Below are 22,516 nucleotides of genomic sequence, written 5' to 3' on the forward strand. Positions count from 1 at the left end.
ACAGGCTGCAGAATTGCCTCAGGGGTCAGTGAATGAGCTCACTTCAACGGCTCTGAAGTCCAAGGTTGAGAATAGAGCTGCTACCGTGCAGCAGAACCAGGAATTCAATGTGGTGAGCTATGGGCCCACCCAAGTGGGCTGCGGGAATGCAGCCACAGCAGAGGTAGACCCTGTCCCAGAAAAATTTCCTGACAAGCCCTGGAGGTGGAAGAGACCACCATCCCCTACCACTTGGGCCGACTTCAAGGAGGAGAGGAGGAAGGCCCGGGTCTAGACTTGATCCCTTGATTGGATGACCGGTTGCTGTTAAAGTTGGAGAAAAAGCTGCTGAGGTTGCTATTTTGCAGCTTATCTCTGTTAGGGGCAGTAGACCTCTGTCCAGATTCCTGGACTTTTATAAATTGTTGCTGTTGAAACAAAAAAGGGCCTGTTTCTTTCCCTCTGTGCCAGAAGGGGACGAAGTTAAGTGAGTGTCTGTTTAGAATACTGTTTTCTTTGTTTTCATTCACCTGTTACGCCTTTTTCTGCTGAAACAGTGGAAGACGGCGCTCTCAGGGGGTTGTTGACATCTTCACCAACCCAGATTGGATTTTGGATTGTGTCGCAACTGGAGGTTATCTAAGTATTGGCCTAAGGACATAATTGATATTAAAGGACATGGACACTCTGCTTCCGGGGTCCTTACTGAGAAAGGCCGATTCTGAGAAGGAGATGATGAGGACAACACAGTGTCAGTGTTTTATAAATTATGTTCAAACTGCCTTGTCTCTGTACTAACTTTTCTTTATGAGGTCTGACAAGATCAGGGATAACCATGATGAAAGTGTGGGGAAATGAAACGGTGGTGGAAGCTCATGATTTGCTTCCAGACCCCCAAGTATTAAAAGTGTCTGTGTACTTGTATGTGGTACAGGTAGAATACCCGTGGGGCTGCAGTTAGCTGGGACAGGGTTAACTGTAGTGGCCAACCCAGATGGGAGGGGGAAATGAGTGTTAGAGACAGAGTCAGGAAGTGACAGTTCAGTTAATGCAAGAGCAGGAGTGCATATGCAACAGGAACAGTGGGCTGCTAGTGGCGAGGTGAGCTAAATATTTGGGACAGCAGATTGCCGTAAATAACTTCCATGTGATTCTGTCTAATGGCCAAGGGCAACCTCGAGATGGATGTATGGGGCGAAGTGCAAGCTCAGCTTGTGAACCTAGATGAAAGGATGGATTTATTCTACATGGGGCAGAAGGTATCGCAATCCAGGAATGCTGTTAGAGGTGAGGAAGATCCCCAAGGGCTAGGAAAGCCAGAAAGGGGGATATGCCACCTATTTCGAGAACCAGGGCTAAAGTTATATCCGGTACCTGTGGGAAAGATGACAACAGGTTTGGCCTTATACTTCAAACCTGCATGTAAATATTGTACAGACTGCCATTCTCTAAGTAAAAGTTTGTTTTTTATTAACCACGTGCCTCCTGCACTGTTTGCTGCCCTGGTTCCAGAAGAGGGATACCTGGACTCAGAAGAGGCCTGCTGACCACAAGTAAGTGGAAAGTACCACATACTCAGCAGCACACCAGGACTGAGACACTCCTTGTCTATAGGATGCTAGAAATTGTGGCGACAGAAGCTCGCCCACGACAACCACGCTTGGGCATCTTACACCCTCACTATGACAGTCTTCACTTCTGTGGTGGACATCCTCAACACTGCATCTTAAGCATCTCTGACATTTACTAGGCCCTTCAATGTCATGATGTCTTGGCAGAATACACGTCATGTCATTGCATGAGGCCTAGTGACTAGGTATCACATGATGTCATTGCGATGTGGGGCCTAGTGAACACCAGAGTTTCCCAGGATGCCAGGCCGATGATGACTGCCCTAATCAGGCTGCCATGGAGGACTGGATTGGAAGTCAGATCACAGCACTGTGAGTGGTTTTGATCAACTCTATATCCTGTTTTATCAATTCAGTACCTCCAGCTGTGCAATAGAGCTGTGATTATTGTGCATCCAATTATTCTGTCCCAGCCTACATAGCAAAGCAGACAAGTATGCTGCAGAAAACAGAATGTGAAAGCCTACTACAACGATTGACCAAATAGCCACTTTGAAATTGCAATATTTTAATTTTTTTTTCTCTTATTATTTTTTTTATTCACATTGCCTTCACATTATATTTATAACAAAATAGAAACAAGGGGGAACACATCATGTTCAAACTATTTTAGTTTTTTCCACTTGGTTTTCAACCATATAGCGCACTTGACTATGCCCTTCACTGGCCAAAATTTTGGACCAGTCCCAATAGAAGGTTGCAAGAAAAGAGAAACATATAGGTCATCTTCTTCTGCAACTTTATATGTATGTGAACCATTATTGGTATCATATTTATATTGCGTTTTATCTTCTGTAGTGAGACAGAGCATTTTGTATAAAAAAAATCATTTTTATTGTGTTAGCATTTTCCTCTATTCTGTAGATCTTTCCAAATCGGATGTAATTGTTCTTCTCTTTGCATATGGAAATGCAAACACTTAAGTTACCAGCTACCTGTGATTATATCAAGCAGCAGGACATAAGGAAGCACTTTGTTAAAATCATCTTTTCAAATTCCTAAACTCTTATACTAACCGTATGCAAAGTGGAAGTGTTTGCTGCTACACTAATCTGCAAAGACTACTTTGGAGATAGAATATAACACCGTGTACTCACTGGCTTGTGAAGGTTACAACGCAAAGTAAAAAAAACGCATTGAATATTTAATTTAGTAAACGCAAGATATAGGCACACGGCGACTCGGAGAACAGGCAATGAAAGTGTATTCTCCTTATTTTAAGTTATTAGGTTTATGAAAAGATTTAATCTTCTCATAGGCAATGTTGTTTACATCACAACCCAAATAATGTGCCTGCACTGACCCTGATATCATTTTATAGGCTTAATAATAATAAATCTGTGTCTTGAAATAGTTTCTGCAGATTACACCAATCAATCAAAATTCAGAAGCCTTAAACCATTAATGTCATCAGCAATGATCTTGCAGGGCAAGAATCCATTATTATTCAGGGTAGTTTGCTACTATTTCACTGTAGAACAGGTCTCAGTAAAGAGAAGGTATCAAGGTACCTTACTTCTTATGGCAGTGACAAGTCACCTTAATCGACGTGCTTCAAGGGCACAATGATTGCATGAGCAGGCCCAACAACACTGGAGGTTGTAAAAAAAAAACATATCTGTCTTCTTCATCCATGCTATATTCCTTTTCAATTTGACTGCCAAAGATAACAAAGCTCTTTAAGGATCATCAAGCTAAGACTTGGTACTTTGAACACATCATACGAAGAGAGCAATCAGTGGAGAAGGACATCATGGTCAGAAGAACAGAAGGAACAAGACGAAGAGGAAGACCAGCAACCCAATGGCTTGATACAATCAAGATAACGACGAAGACCCTGTTGGACCTATCTAGCCTTGAACAAGATGGATCTTCCTACAGACCGTTCATCCATCAAGTCACAATGGCTCAAGATCATTAAATAATAATAAAGACAAGCATTACCAAAATTTGGCTTGTACGGAACACATACCCATGCACAACAGCCATCAGGAATTTATGAGAGGGGTATAAGGAAGCTAATAGAAATGGGGAATTCTTCATTTCATGCTGTATTTCTGTTAAACTCTATTCACCAATCTGTACAATAATATGCAAAAATAATAAAAAGTCAGCCCACCCATAAGAAGATTTAAGGCACGGAAACATAGTAGTGCCACAAGGAAAACAACGGAGATGGAGGAAATATTCCACAGTGAGAAGCTTACTGAAATATTGAAGATACTGACACTGGAAATTTTTTCTCCATTTGTGTCCAGTATGGATTAATAGTAGCTTAACCCCTCGCCAACTACACGGATGGCGAATCTTGGGTTCATGAAGAATTTGCTGCTTACACAGCAGGTACCAGTCGTAGTATACAGTTAGCACCTGCATCTAACCTGAAAAATCCGAGATGACTCCAATCACTGAGGTCTAACCATTGCAATGACAGTGTCAATCATCAAGATGCCAATGGGATGAAATGGCAAGTGGGGTGAAATGAAGGCCCATCTTTGTCCTGGTATAAAGCCCAGCCAGTGGTTGGGTTGAATAGGAAATAGCTATTCCCTCCTTAAAAATAACTAGAATAAAAAGTATAACGTCATTAACATAAAAATAAAAAAAACAACATTTCAAATCCCTTCCTTTTTGTAAACCAAAAATGAAGTAATTAAAAAAATAAGCTTATTTGGTATTGCCACACTCGCAAAAGTACAGAGGCTGGAAAGACATCTGTCGGAGATGTTTTAGTGAATCCTGCACTGAGCAGGAGGTTGGACATGATGACCCTGGAGGTCTCTTCCAATGCTAAAATTCTAGGATTCTATGATTCAAGCAAAATATAAAATTATTTCTCCAATACGGCTAAATGCCATAAAGAAAAAAAAATGTGAATCAGCAAAAATTGCCATTTTTTTGGTCACTGCATCTCTCCAAAAGATTCAGTAAAGAGAGATCAAATCATCTATGTAGCTCCAAGAGGTGCCAAAAAAAATACAACTCAGTACACAAAAAAAGACGTCACAAAGCTTCATTGTTAAAAAAATAAAAATATATAGCTGTCAGAAAATAGCAGCACAAACAATTTTTTTTTGCAAACTTCAAAAAAAATTTAAACCATTACAATGTAAAAAAAACTTTTCAAAGTTTGATATGGTTGTAATTGTACTTGTAGGAAAAAGTTATATTGCCAGAAGATTTTTATCATGCACTCAATTCAGAATTGTGTTTTCTTCCATCCCATTTGAAACTTTGTTTCCATTTTTCAGTACATTATATAGTAAAATTAATACAATTCATACTATAACTCATATGGCTAAGTTGATCAACATATGTGAAAACAAGTTGTGGCTCCTGGAAGAATGGGAAGAAAAAATGAAAATTAGCTTCATAATGAAGAGGTTAAAGCGAACCTGTCACCAGGTTTGGCCGGTGTGAGTTACGGCCATCGCCCCGATCCGACCTGTAAGAACTGAAAAATAAGTTTTATTATACTCACCTGCAGGGTGGTCCGGTCCGATGGGTGTCGCAGGTCTGGGTCCTGCACCTCCCATCTTCTTATGATGCTGCCCTCCTGTTGCTTCATCGCTCCCCGGAATCACGCTCCTGCACAGGCGTACTTATCTGCCCTGTTGAGGGCAGAGCAAAGTACTGCAGTGCGCAGGCACTTGGCCTCTCTGACCTTTCCCGGCACCAGCAGTACTTTGCTTTGCCCTCAACAGGGCAGATAAGTACGCCTGCGCAGGAGCGCAATACTGGGGAGCCTGTGTGGATGATGCAGGGACGCATCATCCACATGAAGCAAACAGGAGGGCGGCAATCATAAGAAGATGGGAGGTGCCGGACTAAAATCCGCGAGACCCCTCGGACCAGACCAGCCTGCTGTTCTTAGATAGGGTAGCAAGCTACTGGTGATAAATTTTCCTTAAAGGGAACCTGTCACCAGGTTTGGTCGATACGAGATACGACCACCATCTTTCAGGGCTTATCTACAGTATTGTGTGTGCACTGCACACGCTGCAGATTGTCCTGCGGATTTTTCCACGCGGATTTGTCAAAAACCGCAGGTAAATCCGCAGGTCAAAAGACCTGTGGTTTATCTGCAGTTTTTCTGCGGTTTAGCCTGCGGTTTTCCCCTGCGGTTTGCCACCTGCAATGGAGAATGTGCCAAACCGCAGCGGAATCCGCACAAAGAATTGACATGCTGCGGTTTTGAAACCACAGCAAATCTGCGCGGAAAAATCCCCGCACTGTCTGCACAGCGGTTTTCATTTTTCATTGATTTTAATGGTACTGTACACCATAGCAGAAACTACTGCGGATCTGCAGGATCAAAACCGTTGCGGATCCGCAGCAGAATCCGCAGTGTGTGCACACACCCCTAAGGGTTTATTACAGGGGATTCTAAATGCAGGGAGAGAAAGAGTTAAGAGGGGAGTACAAACTGGGTATTGTAACAGGGTAAGAACTAATGCGTATGTAACAGGTAAACTTATCAGTCTGATGGTTTCCAGGCAGGGGAAACTTGTAATCCCACGGTGGCGCCACAAGTGACGCTTGAAGTCTCTGACCTGATCCTGAAAAAATTGAGGCACTGTCTCCTGACGGAAGCGGCATATCCTGGTTTTCCTAGGCGAGGTCCTGTGTTCCTGGGGTGACATATGTGGTGGGAAGTAGTCTGTGGTATCGCCAGAGTTTGACTCAGTTCAGTGGCGAAAGAGGGGGTGAAGGGAACTGTCTCTATATGATTCACCTGGTCAGACTTACGCCGCACACCCACGGCAGTCAGCAGGACGGTGCGGGATGAGTTCTCGGTGACAGGTGTGAGCGGGCACATGGGTATGAGTTGCTCACAGTCAGTCTGTGCACGGGCTGGGGAGCTGCAGCGTGGGCCTGGATTATCACATAGCTCCATGGAGAGTGAATCAACCTTCTCCTGCTGCATGCTCTGTCTTCCTGCCAAGTTTCCTGTTTTCCTGCTCACAGTCCCTTTTGTTCTGTCACGCTCCCTACAGTTGAGTACAAAGGACCATCCGAGTCAGAAAGCTTTGCCCCCGGCAACAATGGTTACAGCCCCAATAGTTCCGGAACCAACGCGAGAGAGGTACCCCGGCCCGGTCTGTCTTCCTACATTTGTGTAAGAGGAAGCAGTGAAAGCCCTGAAGTGCCTTTGCAAGATGTGACAATAGCAATGTAAGACTGCCATCTGCTGAAGGAAGAATTGCAGGAGGAGCAGCGTTGTGTGCTGGACCTGGTCAGGTGACTCGCATGACAGAGTTCTTGGATACAAAAGCCCAGTGTGTCAAACCATAGGCAGATTTTGCGCCAAGAAAGAGAGAGGATCAGACGCGGACCAGAGGTGGTGCAGAGACCAGTGTGACAGACCTCAGACAGAAGTCTACACCACCAGGGTACCGGTCACTGCTTAACAAAGTTCAGACTAAGACCATAAAGACCCAGAGTTCCGACTGTGTCCTGCGTCAGTCAAGACCCAGAGAAAAGACATCCCCTGTCAAAAGCCAAGGCCCAGTCCCTTCCGCTCCAGGCCCAGGAGACATTCACCAGTGGTCAAACAGCAAAGAGCCGCGTGGAAGTGAAGACTAGCGAGTAGAGAGGTGTCCCTGCGTTTTCAGAGAGACAGGGTGAGCGAGCAGGGCGTTACTTCATGCTATAACTTCCGATACCGGGGTTGGCCGGGGTCAGGATAAAAGGTTGGGGGGGCGTTTGATGTATGGGAGACTCAAAATGCTTTAAAAGACTTTGCCAGAAAGACTTGCGGCCTAGCTGGAAAACCCAGTGACCCCTACTAGGGCTAGAGTTAAAGGAAAATTCTACGTGGTAACTCCTGTGAATTCCTACCTTGTGTCCTCTGTGCAATGCATCCAGTCACCTGCATTACATTTGCTCTGCAGGTCACACAGGATGTAATGGGGTATGGGGTTAATGCACTCTCTCTTGTAAGTTTGATGAGCTTTTTATGGAAATTTTGCAAAGTTTTGTTGGTTGTCACTGGTAATTTCCTCTCTTCACAGATGTTAGTATTAGTCCTCCATAGGTGTGGCATATCTATGGGAAGTATCAACACCTAGTGCCATGTCTCTGGGGAGGTGGGATCTCTTGTGTAGCATGAGGGCGCTCTGTGAAATACTGGAAGAATGAAAACTCAGGGGCACACAGTGTTTGACTTATCTGTCGACTAAGTAATGCACTTAACTAGGGCCAATCGCCTGTTGAATGTACGCTTGTGGTAACCATAGCTAGCACGAGAATAAGTAATTGTGGCACAATTACGAATGCAGCAAAGAAAAAAAAGCAATAAAGCTCCCATTCAAAGCATGTGGACCTGAATTACTAAAATAAAAGTATACACTAGAGTTGAGCGAAACGGGTCGGTCAAATTGATAAGTCGCTGACTTTCGCTGAAGTCGGGTTTCATGAAACGAAACTCGACCATAGCGTGAGGTCGGCCACGAGGTCGGCGACCAGAGCGCCAAAGTCGCATTTGAAATGATGCTTCCGGCGCCCTTTTTCAGCCAATGATGGAGGACACACACTGTGGGCAACGCGATGACATGGGCATCGGTCACCACCATCTTTGAGAAGGGCATGCAAGTGATTGGCTTGCTTTGTGTGGCGTCACAAGGGCTATAAAAGGGCGTGCACGCTGACCGCCATCTTACTTCTGCCGATATTAGCATTAGGGAGAGGTTGCAGCTGCTGATTCTGAATAAGGGAGAGCATTAGGCAGGTAAGAAGAACAAAAAAACTGCTTCTGCTGTTAGCAATTTCCACTGTGCAACACAACAGTTTGTGTGCAGTGAAGGGAGGCTAAATTTTTTGTGCAACTGCTCTGTTGGTTATTAGGCTGCCTTATAAGGCTCCCTGATAGCTGCATTGCTGTTTGCACACTGCTGTGCAAACTGCTTTATTAAAAGCAAAAATACTTTCCTTCCTTTTTTCTGCACAGTTACCAAGCGTTCATTTTTCCACACTTTTGTGTGCAGCAGTCCTGCTTATTAGGCTGCCTGCTGCCATACTTGGACTGAGAGCATCATTGTCAGCCTCCTAAAATCTCTAGGGAGCTTCCAATTCTCCCCAATACTATATACACCTTGTACCTTGTCATACACCAGCCAATTTCAGCCTGTTAAATTGAGGTGTAATCTATAATGGGCCTGAGATAATAGTTCAGCCTCCTAAAATCTCTAGGGAGATTCAAATTCTCCCTAATACTATATACACCTTGTACTTTGTCATACACCAGCCAATTTCAGCCTGTTAAATTGAGGTGTAATCTATAGTGGGCCTGAGATAATAGTTCAGCCTCCTAAAATCTCTAGGGAGATTCAAATTCTCCATAATAATATATACACCTTGTACTTTGTCATACACCAGCCAATTTCAGCCTGTTAAATTGAGGTGTAATCTATAGTGGGTCTGAGATAATAGTTCAGCCTCCTAAAATCTCTAGGGAGCTTCCAATTCTCCCCAATACTATATACACCTTGTACCTTGTTTTACAGTACCATATAGCTGGTGGTATTTTGGGTACATTTTTCCAAAAATGAGGAAGTATGGTGGAAGAGGCCGTGGAAGTGGGCAGGGGTTGCCAGCTGGTACTGATGGTGGTGGGGGTGGTGGTGCATCTGCTTTAGTGGCAAAAGCACAATAGCACCTAAGGCAGGAGGTGTTGAGCCTGCGTCATCATCTGGCTCCACAAGGCCTCGAATGCTCCCTTTTCTGGGAGTAGGTAAACCGCTTTTAAAGCCGGAGCTTCAGGAACAAGTTTTGGCTTACATTGCTGACACAGCCTCCAGCTCTATCGCCTCCTCTTCTGAATTTTCAAAAAATAAAAGCACTGAGACCTCAGTGGAGGCTCGTGGTCAGGAACAACACCTTTCTTTGTGTCCTTCACCCACACCAAAAGTGAAGGATGCGGCAGGCCACACGTCAGATTACTCCATGGAGCTGTTTTCACATACCATGCCTGGGTTATCAAGTCAAATCGTGAATTCCCCAGTCCAAGATGAATCTGACATGTAGTGCACTGATGCACAGCCACTGCTAGATTTTTCTGCTGGTACATTCACTCAGAGCACTACATTGTCCTTGCAGTGTACTGAGCCAGAATCTAACCCTGATGAAACTCAGGTGCCCCTTCCCGCATACTATACCACCTTACACAGTGACACAGAGGAAGGTGCACAAGAAAATGAAGAGGAGGTGATGGATGACCCAGTTGTTGACCCAGATTGGCATCCATTGGGGGAAGAGGGTGCCTGTTATGAATGGGTCACCGGTGAGAAAAAAGTAAAACAAGCTAAGCCACAGAAATCCAGAGTGGTTGGTAACTATGCAGATTGCATACCACACAACTAGCAGTAGCCGTGGAGCGTGCCTACGATGAACATAGACGCGTCGTCACGGCCGGAGGACTACATAAGCCTAAAGCAAGAAAAGGAAAAACTAACTGCCCCAGAGCAGACCCCAAAGGAATAGATAGCCCCCACACATGTATTGATGGTGAAACAAGATGAAGGCACAAACATAGGCAGGAAAATAGGCTGAGAAAATGATGGGGCCCAAACTAACTAGACAGGAAAGGAAAGGGAAGACACTGTCTGCAACCTGCAAAAAACCCTACAAAAATAATGTCCAACACTTCTGATAGCAAAGTTAATTCAGCTGGCAGACCCCACAAAAAACTGAATAGACCAACAAAATCAAGTGTGAACATTAGCAAAAAAACTTAGCTTTAGATGACTGGAACAGAGCTGAAAACCAAGAGCTGACAAGCCAGACAAAATCACCAGCAACTGAATAGGGCGTCGGCTGTCTTAAATCCAATCTGAGAATCCTGAGATCCAATCGTCATCCTCATTCTCAGGTGGCAGATCTCCACCGATCAAACCAGCCGCACCACCTCGTGTCACCACCAGAGGGAGTCCAGAAGGGGAACTCACAACAGGTGAACCAGAGAATGAACTCCCCTGAGGTCAAGCTTAGAAAACCAGCAGGCACTCTTAACTCTGGAGAATAAATCAGACATCAGAGGTAACGGGTACTGATGTTTAACCGTCATCTTGTTAAGGGAACGATAATCAATACACGGTCTTAATGAACCATCTTTCTTGGCCACAAAAAAAACAGCACCTAAAGGTGACAAGGATGGTCTAATATGACCCTTCTCCAATGACTCCTTAATATAGGATCGCATAGCATAATGTTCGGGTACTGATAAGTTGAAAAGCCGACCCTTGGGAAATTTACACCCAGGCATCAACTCAATTGCACAGTCATAACTCCTATGAGGAGGCAAAGACGCAGACTTGCTCTCACTAAATACATCAGAAAAATCAGCTGGATAATCAGGAATATCATGAGACTGAGGAGAGGTGGAGAAAACTGGAGCGTCCCTAAGAACACACTGACAACCCCAACTAACCACAGACCCAGATTTCCAATCCAAAACTGGATTATGAGTTTGCAACCAAGGAAAACCCAGAACAATAGTATCATGCAAATTATGCAGCACCAAAAATTTACGATTTTCTTGGTGGTCTGGGGCAACTCGCATCGTCACCTGGGTCCAAAACTGAGGTTTATTCTCCACCAAAGGAGTAGCATCAATACCCCTCAAAGGAATAGGCGTCCGCAGAGGCGTCATGGAAAAACCACAACGTTTAGCAAAGTCCAAATCCATCAGATTCAACGCTGCTCCTGAATCCAGGTTCATCATACAACAACCCCAAGACTTGAAAAAATGCATCCACATTAGTCAGAATAGGATCTTCAGGTGTCAAAAAAAAAAACGCCCAATCCTGGGGATCGCCACGCAGCAAAGAGATGACAATTTTAACCTGCTGCGCAGAGCTCCCCGATGTATTAGGCTTCAAGGCAAGAAATAATTTACAATTATTCTTAAAATTCAAAAATTTAGACCGATCCCCAAAAAACACATCAGGAGTAGGGATCCTTGGTTCAGCAGCATGTGAATGAATGAGATAGGCGGAAATTCCGCGCACTTCAGCAGTGAGCTTCTCCACACGATCAGACAATTGCTTAATCTCCATTAAAAAAAAATCCTACTACGGCCCCAGAGAAAAAGAGGAAAAAATATACACATATAAAAAAAAAAAAATTCTGACACTTTTTTTTTTTTTACAATTCTTTTCTGCTTTTGAGTACCCTAGAATCTGCGGTAAGGCTGGTGATTCTGTTATGAATGGGTCACCGAGGAGAAAAAAGTAAAACAAGCTAAACCACAGAAAACCAGAGTGGTTGGTAACTATGCAGATTGCAGATCCCTGATGTTACCACACAACTAGCAGTAGCCGTTGAGCGTGCCTACGATGAACCTAGACGCCTCGTCATGGCCGGAGGACTACATAAGCCTAAAGCAAGAAAAGGAAAAACTAACTGCCCCAGAGCAGACCCCAAAGGAATAGATAGCCCCCACACATGTACTGATGGTGAAACAAGATGAAGGCACAAACACAGGCAGGAAAATAGGCTGAGCAAATGATGGGGCCCAAACTAACTAGACAGGAAAGGAAAGGGAAGACACTGTCTGCAACCTGCAAAAAACCCTACAAAAATAATGTCCAACACTTCTGATAGCAAAATTAACCCTGAAGTCACTAGACTTCTCCCACTTTATCAGCACTCTGAAATATTCTGAGACAGCAAAAAGAGACCGAACTAGTAAGGGACAAAAAGCCAATTGGCAAAATACTGATAAATAAGAGTGGAAATTCAGCTCAGCCCCCAGCCGGGGCTGGCAGACCACACAAAAAACTGAATAGACCAACAAAATCAAGTGTAAACATTAGCAAAAAAACTTAGCTTTAGATGACTGGAACAGAGCTGAAAACCAAGAGCTGACAAGCCAGACGGAATCACCAGCAACTGAATAGGGCGTTGGCTGTCTTAAATCCAATCTGAGAATCTTGAGATCCAATCGTCATCCTCATTCTCAGGTGGCAGATCTCCACCAATCAAACCAGCCGCACCACCTCCCGTCACCACCAGAGGGAGTCCAGAAGGGGAACTCACAACTGGTGAACCAGAGCATGAACTCACAACAGGTGCCGCTGCCAATAGCTAAAAAGAGGTGGAGGATCGGCAGCAGGCATCGACATAGCAACAGCTGTTATCTGGCAGGCCCGTAGCAGTCCAAAAACGGTTTACAAAAACCCAAAGAGTTGCAGGACAGCTTGGCCAGACGGTTAAATTAGCACAGCGTGCAAGGCCTCAAAATGTCTTCCATAGTAGGAAGAGTGCAGTGTGGCACTTTTTTGAACAAAATCCTAATGATCAGGCAAAGGTTATCTGTAAGAAGTGCACAATGACCTTTAGCTGAGGGAAAAATCTGAGAAATTTGAATACCAGTTGCACGCTTAGACATTTAACCACCATGCACTTGCAAGCGTGGACGGACTACCAAACCTCACCTACCACATGTGCACCTGCTGCGAATGAAGGTAGTCAGCAACGCTACGTCGCTTCCCCCACTGTAAGCCCACCGGTTAGCACACCACCAGCAGAAAATGTTGAGGTGTTGTCGCAAGGCCAAAGCAGTCAGGGAATCACAATGTTATTGCTACGAAAGACTGAATCTAGGTCATCAGCATGACCACCAACACCATCACCATCACCAACCCTCTCTCAGTCCGTCATGTCCACCGCTAGTTCCACATATGTAGCTCTCAAGTCCAGCTCACCCTACCAGAGACTCTCAGCAAGACAAGAAAGTACTCATCCTCTCATCCGCGTACACAGTGTTTGAACGCCCACATTGCCAAACTAATCTCATTAGAGATGATGCCCTACCGGTTGGTTGAAAGCGAAGCTTTCCGCGAGCTCATGTTCTACGCAGTACCATGCTATGACCTACCCAGTAGGCACTTCTTTTCTCGAAAAGCCATCCCAGCCCTCCACCTGCATGTGAAAGACCGCATTGTCCATGCACTCAAGCAATCAGTGAGTGGAAAGGTGCACCTCACAACAGACGCATGGTCCAGTAGGCATGGCCAGGGCCATTACGTGTCCATCACTGCGCACTGGGTTAATGTGGTGGATGCAGGGTCCACAGGGGAAAGCGGCGGTGGGACATTGCTGCCTAGCCCACAGTATAGGAAACAGTTGGCTGTAGGCGTTCGACCCTCCTCCTCCTCCAGAAGCGAAAGCTCGTCCACAGAGCGCATTCGCGCAAGCACTCCATCCACAGCTGCCAGTGATGCACACGAGGTGTCCCACTATCGAACAGCTAGTGGTAAGCGTCAGCAGGCTGTGTTGAAGAAGATGTGTTTGGGCGACAACAGACACACCGCGGAGCTACTGGCCGACTACTTGCAGCGACAAACTGAGTCATGGCTGAGCAGTCTACATCTTGAGGCAGGCAAGGTAGTTAGTGATAACGGCAGGAATTTTGTGCCAGCCATAGCCCTTTCAATACTCAGACACATACCTTGCCTGGCTCACACCTTGAACCTCGTGGTGCAGTGCTTCCTCAATAATTATCCGGAGTTAACAGCCCTGCTTCATAAGGTGCGAAGACTGTGCTCACACATCCGCCAGTCGCCCGTACACTCCAGTCGTATGCAGAAGCTGCAGCGATTGCTCCAGCTTCCCAAGCACTGTGTAATTATCGACGTTGCAACAAGGTGGAACTCCACCCTGCACATGGTTCCGAGGCTATGCGAACAGAGGCAGGCTGTAATGCATTTGTGGGAGGATACACGGGCAGGCAGTTTGAAGGCAGACATGGAGTTGTCTGGTGTGCAGTGGTCGAAGCTGAAAGACCTCTGTAAAGTCCTTCAGTGTTTTGAGGAATATAAGCACAGACAATGCCATCATAAGCATGAGCATCCCACTTATGCGTCTGCTCATGCAAACTTTGACGCACATTAAGGAGCAGGCATCTGCAGCCTAGGAGGAAGAGGAGGAGGGAAGCCTTGATGACAGTCAGCCATTGTCTGGTCAGTGAACTCTCCTGGACGAGGTGGAGGAAGAAGAGGAAGAGGAGGAGGAGGGTGATGGGGATGATTATTTAGGTGAGGAGGATGTTTTTCAGGGGGCAAGAGAAAATGTTGGTGTGGAAAGGTCAGGTACAGGGTTTGTGCGTGACTGGAGGGATGTTGATTTGCCAGAAAGTGCTCCTCCACCCAGCACTCGCAGTGCATCATTGACACCTGGAACATTGGCCCACATGTGTAATTATGCCTTGCAGATCCTAAAAAGGGACCCCCGCATTGCCAAAATGATGAATGATGACGACTACTGGATGGCCAGCATCCTGGATCCACGCTATAAAGGCAAATTCCAAAACATCATGCCACAGGAGAACCTAAAGCTAATATTGGCTAACAAACAAGCAGCTCTGGTAAACCGTTTGTTTGAGGCATTCCCAGCACACAGCGGCGGTGATGGTTCTCCCACGAGCCGTAGAGGCAACATGGAAGAGGTGTTCGTTGTGCACACAGCCAAAGTGGCGTTGGACACAGGGGTTTCATGACCATGTTGTGGTCTGATTTTTCAAGTACCGCTCACACGACAGGTAATACTGCATCGATTGAAAGTGACAGGAGACAGCAGTTGTCAACTATGGCTACAAACTACTTCTCCTCCCATATCGATGTTCTCCCTCACAGGCCATTCCCCTTTGACTATTGGGCCTGTAAACTGGACACCTGGCCTGAATTGGCACAATATGCCTTACAGGAGCTCGCTTGCCCTGCTGCTTGTGTGCTATCCAAAAGAGTCTTCAGTGCTGCTGGATCAATCCTGACAGAAAAAAGGACCCGTCTGTCGACCCAAAATGTTGATGATCTAACCTTCATTAAAATGAACCATGCATGGGTTTCAAAGGATTTTGTCCCACCTTCCCCTGCTGACATGTAAGTTGCCAGAAAAATGGCTCGCTTTTGTCCTCCTCTTTCTCTGACTTTTCAAATTCCTCCATTTTCAGGTGCTGAATGTCCAACATCAACATATGCCATTTTTTCAACCTCCCTAACTGGGCTGCCTCCCCCCCAGGGCCGGGGTCGCCACCTGGCGCACGCACCCGTGCGAGTGCCGTTGCCCTGGACAGATGGGTGGGCCCACTCTTGGGCAACGGCACTGACACAGGGTCCCTCATAGTAAATTAAGTGTCTCTGACAGTGGGGGTGCACACCCGCCATCAGACACACCAGCATACTATGAGGGGCCCTGTGCCAGTACCGCCACCCAAGAGTGGGCCCCCCCTGCTTGCTTAGGATCACAGACTTTCAAAGTTGAAATACTTACCTCTCCCTGCTCCACCGCCGTGACTTCTTCCGCGTTTCATGACAGTGACATTCTGGTCAGAGAGCGCGATGACATCACATCTGTACGCCCTCTGCCTAAACAGTCCAAGTGCAGAGAGATGGAAGATGGGGATGACGAGGAGTCCAGACTAGTACAGGGATTCCCTAGCGAGGAGACTTATTTAATTGTTTTAAAGGTTGGGAGCAATTTTTGGTGAGCACTATACTCTGGAGAATGATATATGGGGCCCACCATTCACTGGAGCATTCCAAAGGTGGACATCAGATACTGGAGCAGCATTTACAGGGCCCATTATACACTGGAGCATTAGAAATGGGGCCCATTATATATGGAGCATTATTTGGGCCCATAAGACAGTGGAACTTCATCCATGGGGACCAACATATACTGTAGCATTATGTGGAGCTCATCATATACTGTATCGAACATTATATGGGACCAATGATTCTGTATGGAGAAATATATGGGCCTCATTACTCTGTATAGCGCACTATGCGGTGGCCATAATACTGTATGGAGCAATATCCTGTCCTTTTCTGGAGCTATTGGAGAATTTAAAATGGATATCAGTCATGTGATGTAAGAAGTGAAGTATTTTTCATTGTACTATACCGCTATTTCTCTGCCGTATCAGAGGATCATGAATTGTGGCATGTGTTAAAGGAGCCCATTGACACCATTTGGCCCTGGGCCCACGAAAATCTGGTGCCAGCCCTACCCCCCCCACACAACTTTAGCCAAATAACCCCACAGTTTTCAGTGCCTAACTATTACTATAAAGTAAATTAAGGTTGACAAGCTTAAGTATTAAGAACTGATGTTTTTGGCATTAAAATGGGCGCTGTAGGTGTGTTTCCTGTCCTCCACTCCCTGCCGGCTTTTCTTCCCCATTGACTTGCATTGGGTTTCGTGTTTCAGTCGGCGTTCGACTTTTCACGATAATCGGCAGATTTCGTTCGACCCGACTTTTGCGAAAAAAGGCAAAGTCGCTCATCTCTAGTATACACTGTGGAAAAAAAAACAGGCAAGAGGTCTTTTAGTTATCCAGCTGTTTTGTGAGTACTGCGTACAGGGGGAAAGACAATGCAGCAACTATTGGCCATTTGTGTTGATCTGTTGCCGAAACAGACTAAAATCCAGAGGAAACTGAAACCAAGGCCCCAGCTATAAGCAAAGCTACTAGTGTTAATATATCATTAGCACATGACTGATACTATATACTGTAATCTTAAAGATTTTGCATTGAAGTTTTGAAGCTTCGTGGGGTTTTTTCATTATAACAGGAACTATAACAGAACGTTCACACATGGCGGATATGTTGCCGATTTTTCATTTGGAATTTACCAAATCTTATCTACATGCTGCAAAATAAAATCTGCCTATGCAATACATATTTCTGTGAACATGCCCTTATAAATGTGGCATATGTGAACGTGGCCTGAATCGAATTGTACACTTAATGGTCATATCACATGTTTTCCAGTGCAATGTTGTTAGACAAATGTGCTCTCTTATTAAATGGATAAAAATGAAATTCCCATTTATAGGGTGAGGAGGTGGTCATTGCAAAAGCAAACTGCTTTGTATGCTCATATATAGGGGCTGGTAGACCAGGGGCCGGACACAGCACTGTTGTAACGTGTGCAATACTCCAACTTGACAAAACTCGACACTACTAGGCTTTGCAGGTGATTAAGGGCCTGACATTAAATATGAGTTATAGAAGAGAGCTGGCATACACAGACTTTTACTCTTAATCCTAAAAGTAATGTGTCATCAGAAAATGACCTATTGCTTAAAACAAGTTTTTAAGTTACTTGTATTTTTTTTTTCAGTTTTCCAATGACTTTCTTACTTTTTTCAGCAGTCTCATTATCATCACAAATTTCAGAGATATAGATTTCAGTCTAAGGAGAGGATTTATATAGGTTCCCATACAGATGAAGACTTTAGTCTAAGTGAGGATTGGCATTAGGTTAGGGTCCTGGAATATGAGAAATGCCTTACCGTGGCTTCCAGGTACACATAAATTGGCCATTTTATGTGCTAAGCTTTCTCAATTTTTCATATTTCTATTGCAGTAATGCAATTCATTTTTCATATTTCATGTTGGCATGCTATGGCACTACAGAGTACTTCCTTTTTTGTTTGAATGTATATGAGTTGGTGACTCTAGGTTTAGCACCTATTCACACTTAGTTTATGCTTGGATGCGACGGTCAGTTTTTTAAAATTTGTATTCATTGATCTTCTGACTGAGCACTCCGCCTCTTAGCCGCAGGCTTTTCAATCACAGCAAGGCCACCACCCCTCCACAGAAATATAGATTTCCGTCTAAGGAGAGGATTTACATAGGTTCCCATACAGATGAAAACTTTAGTCTAAGTGAGGATTGGCATTAGGTTAGGGTCCTGGAAAACGAGAAACGCCTTACTGTAGCTTCCAGGTACACATAAATTGGCCATTTTATTAGCTAAGCTTTCTCAATTTTTCATATTTCTAATGCAGTAATGCAGTTCATTTTTCACATTTCATGTTTGCATGCTATGGCGCTACAGAGTGCTTCCTTTTTTGTTTGAAAGTCATTATCATCACAGACAGGATTACAATGACAAGTATCACTTCTATATACAGTAGATAATACAAAATCCTCTATTCACAAGAGTTGATGTCACAGCAGACCTCTTCCTCCTCCCTCCACAATGACCTTTGGCAATATCAGGTTACTTATTTCCAGAAAATACTTCTGTAGTCATCAATGTGTCAGAGTCAGTCTATGCTTGCCTATGTCCATGCGGCTGCTGAAAAGTACAGGAGTATGAAAATAGGGAAAACATAAACATCAGCTCATTTTCTGTTGGCAAATGTCATTTAAAACCTACAGGCTTCTCTTTAATGGACTCAATGCTTAAAGAACACATATATATGGAGATTAGCCTGGGTCTTAGATAGAATAACCATACTGGCGGCACTTAGTATCATTCACATAGCAGCAAATTGACTTTTCTTAACAGTTCAAATGCTCCCCTCCCCCACACACACCTTACACTCACATATTTACCATGTCTTCAAACATTTATCCTCATCCCACATCATTTCAAGGCCACATCCAAGTTAGAAACCAATATCAAATCCTCTGCTGCTCTTTATTGGCTATATATCAGAGGCCCTTGAACAGATGATTGTGCTGATAAAAGTGCTTATATGGTCTGTAGATCGCAGCTGTTTGCACTGTTACCCATTTTATAAAACTGATCTGACTATTTATTATAAACGTGACATGCAGAGTCTGCCAGAAAACACCCATGCTGTAGCTACATGGAGAAGAGACAAAAGTGTCCAAATAACACAAGTCGCCAGGCAGTACTTGAGGTTGAAACATCGGTTACTAATAATGGACGACTTTGACCAACATTTCGGAAGGTTAAAATAGAATATCAAAGTTTATGCCGTAAGGAAGTAGGAGGGCTGTGACATGCGGTGTGAGCTGCACTTCTCCACTGTGGTATTCATATTGATACTGGTTCAAAGAGGAAACATGCTCCAAATTTATTAATGTGGCTGTATGATAAATTTCTCTAGTCTAAGTTTACTCCACCTACGGCACTTACATCGCACTAATGATTTGAATAAAATTTGGTGCAAGGTTTTGCATTTCAAGTCACTCCTGCTTTCTACACTCCATTTCCATCTTTTTTTTGGGAGAGTCAAAAAAAGTGTCTAAAATACCTCATAAATCGTAAACTAGTTTTGGGGTGCACGTTGCCTAACAATTAAGTGCATTTGGCTTAGTAAATACATAGGACACATAGCATAGCTTCCTAAAATATTAAATCTAGTGGGCAGACACTCAATACTTACTTTTCTATAGCTGTGCTAGTTCCCTTCTCTGTCTCAGAAGTGAGGGGGCTGGCTTAGCTAATAAATTAGCCGGTTATAGAATAAAAAGATGACCAATTAGACAAGAGTAAAGAATACCATTTAGATGATTAGGTAGAGAAAATGTTCTTGTCATGACACAGCTGTCGGGTGACCCGGGACCAGGAGCTCCTTTCCTGTCCTTAACACTAGGGGGCGCCCTAGCTTGCCCTATCACCTGGGATACTTCTGAAGGTGAAGATGCCGGGGCTGCCAACCTTGCCTTATCTCATTAATCAGCCCTCTGTCTGTTCTCTTCCCCCACCCAGGGAAGAGGGGTACTACCGTGCACCGCAGTACACCAACCCGACAGACAAGGTAACACAAACAAGAGTAACTGAAAATAGAAATATTCACTCACATATAACAGAGGAATGCACCATGAAGTGGAGGACAGGGAAAAACAAACTAAGAGGAGGTAATGAAATTATCACACAAACCATGCAACAGTCACAGATAACTTCTCCAAACTACTTCTCATATTAACCACCAAACACCTCTCCTCCAAGCCATGCAACATAAGCTAGCTCTGATGTGTTTCAATCAGGACCCAGATTATAAGGGAGATAAGAGTGGCTAACTGAGCTCAGCTGAGAGCCCAGACTCCCAGAGCTCCCAACATAGCCGATTAACCCCTGTTTCTGCCAAAAGAAAGAAATTAACACCATTTAAAAAGAAGGTGAAGTGCTTCTTTTCAGCGCAAGAGTAGGAGCAATTAGATGCCGCGGTCTTCTGGCTCCTCTCTGTTGCGGTAACCCTGTGACAGTTCTTATGCATTACAGTGCAGCCTGTGATCACTGTAAAATTGTCTGCCTTTCATGCTACAGGTTATGAGTTTGAGTCCTGGTAACCTAAAATAAATAAAATAATAGAGGAATTTACTGAGCACAGTCAGATGCCTGATTGTGCTGTCAGAGGAGAGAACACAGCAGTGAACGATGATTGGTTTGAGACAGCGTATATTCTCACAAGCTGTCCCCTTTCACCCATGGTCTACCTCTCCCTCATGTCCACCTTTGGTTGACTCTTCTCTTGATATAATAGAGAGATTGTAGCACTTTGTCTCTCGATAAAACTTTCGAATATTCAGGAGGGAGGGTGATGTCAGGCATATATGCAGATAATTGTCCTCCATAAGGACAAACATTACCTCCAGTGCCAATTACATGGCTACTCTATAAGTCAATGTCTCATTCCAGAAGGAATCTTAGATAATGACTGAAGATGAACTAATTAGATATACCCATCTGTGGACAGATCTGTTTCAGTCTTTAGGGTCTTATCAGCAATGAGCAGGGATCTGCTTGGCCTTGTGAGGAGCCATGGTTACACACTCAAAGGTATACTGCCTCTCCTCAGGGGGTATCAGGCTAATGGTAGAGAAACTCCAGGCAATTATCTCTGAAACTTATATGAGAATAGCTTTGCTATAGAAGTAAAACAGAAGTAAACTCTAATCTAATGAGTCATTTATATGGCTAGTGCATTATTGCAGGAACCGTCCTAACACATGACTTGGGAATTAGCCAACAACCAGATATGGTGAATTTCATTTAGTTAGTGTCTGACTTTCCCAGAACTCGCTCTTCTTTCTTGAAGTAGCAATTACTTTTTACCAAGTATATGGTATAGTATGGTATGGATATGGTAGATTTGACATGGTCTTTATTAAATAAAGCTAGTATTGGCAATATAAACCTTTTACTCTAGGTGATACAATGGAATTATATAATGATTGCTCATATTAAACATTAACCAAGTTGAACAATTTTGGCAGGCACGGCGGGCTACCTAATGTGTACTAGATGTTCAACCAAAATTACTACAGGTCTGATCCTTTACTCCCAAGGGAGATACGCCATGTCAGAAGTGTCTGGTATCATCTAAAGGGCCTGTCACACTAAGTGATATCGCTAGCAATATCGCTATAACTTGTGACGTTATAGCGATATTGCTAGCGATATCGCTGTGTCTGATACTTACCTATGACCCGCTCCCCCGCTGGTTATCGCTGATCGCGCGAGAACGTTCAGGACTGTTTCTCATCGTCAGCTTCCTGCAGCGCTTCCTGTGGAGAGACGAGAGTGGAGCCGGGCGGGAGGACACAGGATCGCCTAGTGTGACAGGTAAGTAGCGACCCCCGTCCCCAGCTCTGTCGCTGGTGAGATCTGCCTGTGTGGCAGCTCACTAGCGACCACTTAGCGATGTACCAGTGATCCTGACCGCGTCATATCGCTGGTCGGGATTGCTGGTACATCGCTAAGTGAGACAGTACCTTTAGTCCCCTCTCCTCAATAACAACTCATTTACATTGAGCTGAACTACACATGCATCTGTATGGGAAAATCGGGAAGAATAGATGCCAGACAAGTAAGTGTTCAGCTTACAACTGTTAAAGGTTATGGTCAATCTAAAAGTGTCTATCTTAAGGCCCCGTCACACTTAGCGAGATCGCTGTGTGTGACGGGGATCAGAGACCGGCCCCCCTGCCGGTTATCGCTGATCGTGCTCGAGCGGCCTGGGCCGTTTTCGATCGCTGGTCTCCCGCTGCCCAGCGCGCATCGCTGCGTGTGTCAGCGAGAGACCAGAGATCAGCGACCCTGGACGCTGGTTGCTAATGTAAACATCGGGTATCCAGGAGCCGCCTAAGTGTGAATAGGTGCAAGCTGGAAGGGTTTATACAGGACCCGTCAGAG

Source organism: Dendrobates tinctorius, unplaced genomic scaffold (assembly GCF_039654945.1).
Source record: "Dendrobates tinctorius isolate UK_male_01 unplaced genomic scaffold, ASM3965494v1 ptg000083l, whole genome shotgun sequence".
NCBI classification, from domain to species: Eukaryota; Metazoa; Chordata; class Amphibia; order Anura; family Dendrobatidae; genus Dendrobates; species Dendrobates tinctorius.